At 44.2% G+C, this 3,232-nt stretch overlaps 1 non-coding gene across 1 annotated transcript; it reads right to left on the bottom strand.

Annotated features, from left to right (window-relative positions):
* Positions 1 to 2,506: 2,506 nt before the first annotated feature.
* Positions 2,507 to 2,582, bottom strand: Trnaa-ggc. The gene has a single exon. It is a non-coding gene; the product is annotated as a tRNA-Ala (tRNA).
* Between the last annotated feature and the right edge of the window lie 650 nt (positions 2,583 to 3,232).

A 3,232-nucleotide genomic window follows, 5' to 3' on the forward strand; every position in this document is an offset into this window, starting at 1 on the left:
CCATTATATTGACAATCACATGAGAGCTTAGCTTGTGGGTTTCAGCCTGTCATCTTGAAGATGGGAAAACTGAGTCTCTGGGAGATAAGGGATTGTCACCCAGGTGACATGGCAGAGTAAGGGGATGTTCTCTGTGCTGTCGTCATGGTGCAAGGACGGCCAAGGTCATCTTCCCTCTGTGCTCCCAGTGTCTGTTCTTAGCCACTGCTCTTTTCTTTGGGCTAGCCATTCTTTCCTCTCTCCCAAGGCTTATACTTAATATCCAATTAACTAGATTGTTATAATGTTGAAAGTTAGGCAGCCTCACTTGGCACTAGCTTGGTGGAATGTTCACCCATCCCTTGTGTCTTGGAATAACCCCCACCCTGTAGACCCATCCCCTGCCTCTCAGAATAACCCCCACTCTGTAGCTCCATCCCCTGCCTCTTGGAATAACCCCCACTCTGCTCTCCTGTCTTCCTTCGCTGTGCCTGCCTCTTTTCTACACTGTTGCCTTGTTAGTGCCTCCCTCCAGTTTTGAGGAAAATTCTGTCTGATTCCATCACACTTTAAGGGCTTCTGTGTCTTTTATTTTTCTTTCTTTTCCCTCTCTTCCCCTCCTCCCCCTTCTCTGTCTTCTTTTACACACACACACACACACACACACACACACACACACACACACACACCATTCTATATCTGAGCTATCACACTCAGTTCATGGCTGGTCAGGGCAGGATCCCTTTCCTGATTTGTTCTTTTTTTTTCCCCTCCTACTTATTCTCATTTTCACCCCCTATAGATGAACATTCTAATAAACTAAGCATGCGTGCGTGCGTGCGTGCGTGTGTGTGTGTGTGTGTGTGTGTGTGTGTGTGTGTGTCCGTGTGTCCTTTAAAATAGGGACTGTTTAAGTAGATACTCTTTTTGATCTCATACACATAGGGACTGTTTAAGTAGATACTCTTTTTGATCTCATACACAGGTGACCACACTCACTCATCCTGGGTTTTGCTCCACCTCAGCACCGTTTTGAAGACTCATCTGTGTCCCTGAGTCCTTCTCTGGCATGAAGCTCTGAGAGGGTTTAGTGGTGAGCTCTTGTCTTTTTGCTCACTTTGTCTGAAAGCTGGTCACTGCCAGGCCTACTGTCTCTCCCCAAGCTCCAACTTTCATTTCTTTTTTCTTTTCTGTTTTTTATTTTCAAGATAGGGTTTCTCTATGTAGCCCTGGCTGTCCTGGAACTCGCTGTATAGGCCAGGCTGGCCTCTAACTCACAGAGATCTATTGGACTTTCTTAGCTGGGATTTATTCGGAATCTCTGGACTAGAGCTATGGGTTTTTTTAGAAGACCACAGTAATAAAGTGACATCTTCTTCATCATGCAACAAAGGCACATGCTATCAACATGGCATAACAGCATTGAGGTTGCCCTTGGTCACATGACTGTTAGGGTTCCTCTGCTGTAATTTCTCCTTTTCCATACTGTACTTGTTAGGAGAGGAAAAGTCACTGTACACAGCCTACAGTTATGGAGTGGAGAGCTTTGTTCCAACCCTCAGAGGGTAGAACACTTCCCTAAGTTATTTGGAATTCTCCAAGTAAGATTTACTTTATCATTTAGCCATTTCATACTGTCAGCTGAAAATATTACTTCTTTTTTTCTTCAAAATGATCCACATTGACCACAAAAATCTGCTTTAGTTGGCTAGAGGGTTCAGTTGACCTCGTCCATGGTGTGTGTGTGTGTGTGTGTGTGTGTGTGTGTGTGTATTTGTGTGTGTGTGTGTATACTTCCTTACCTTTTGGGCATGCCAAGATATCTCAAGCTCTACTTGTCTGTTTCCTGCCCTAGCCATTCCATCAGCCATTTCCCCAAGGAGGTTTGGCTCCCTTTGATGACATCAGAATCCAGGATCTGGGCCCTGTATGTGTTTTAGTCTCTTTATTTCCAGCCCTTCTTTCCTTTCCCTTTCTATTAACTCTTCTGTCCCCAGTTCATTAATGATGGAGGTTCCAAAGAGCAAATCACATCTGCAACTCTAACAGAGCCCTGACTCTGTACAAGAGCTTGTGGGATAAAATCAATAAGGTATAGTCATAGAGTTCACAGTCAAGGATGGGAGATAGATAGACATAAATAACTCAAGTGTAGGGAAGTGATTCTCAAGTCCCAGGGCATCCCTAAGGCTTTAGTAACTAATTCAGACTGTGCCATCTGGGGAATCTCTGAACTGGGATAGAGTGAACATTCTGTGGCCTCCACATCCTGTTTCCCGATTCAGACCATGCCTCTCAGCTGCAGCACCTGACCAATGCTTCCTCTGTGACTAGAGCAGCCACCAGTGCTGAGGCTGCGTCTCTCTTCCCCTCAAGGCTTCTCTCTTCCTGTGTGAAAATGGGCAGAGCTGACTCTTTCATCAACTCCTCAGAGCCCTGAGAATTCATTTGGTTATCTTTATTTAAGTTAGGTTGTATGTTTATAGCAGTTTATTATTATTATTATTATTATTATTATTATTATTATTAGTGGAGCTGGGGATCGAACCCAGGGCCTTGTGCTTGCCAGGCAAGCACTCTACCACTGAGCTAAATCCCCAACCCAAGCTCAGTGGTAGAGTGCAGTTTATTATTGTAGTTTTAATTCCTTTATTTTTTTATGGCTTAAATGCTTCACAATAAAATTCAAAACCTATTTATGGAGAAAGACAGAAAAAAAGTTGCCTCTGGCCCTGACATATGAGAAAGATGTCTTCAGTGACCAACGAAGTGAGATTCTGGGATTTCTGAGCCCAGATCATATGACACCTTGTAGCTTCTGCACAGTGTCCTCCCCACTTTAAAAGCAGGGACTTCCCTGCCAGACACCTGCCACTCCCAGACTAGAGCCAGGGAGCATGCAGCTGGCTTAAGTCTGCTGAAGCCTGTTTGACCAAGCATTGCTAGATGTTCATGGGACTCAGTACCAGGTAAAATAGATCTCCCTGCCCAAGGTATCCTTGACTCTATAGTTCAGACAACCTGAAATCAGTGACATTGTGAGAACCCTTGATAATAGGAAGGACAAGCAACTACAGCCATTTAGGAAAGTTCTGGCATAAGACTTCAAATCTAGGGTACTAACCATCTACCTTGTGGCAGCATCTCTGTGTCTATCCTGAATTGCCTCATTTCCTTATCTTCCGTCTAAAGCCATCTGTGAATAAAAATCTGAAAAGATGAGTTTGGGTTCTTGTAGCAGTGAAGAGAAAGC

Source organism: Onychomys torridus, chromosome 7 (assembly GCF_903995425.1).
Source record: "Onychomys torridus chromosome 7, mOncTor1.1, whole genome shotgun sequence".
Classification (NCBI taxonomy): domain Eukaryota; kingdom Metazoa; phylum Chordata; class Mammalia; order Rodentia; family Cricetidae; genus Onychomys; species Onychomys torridus.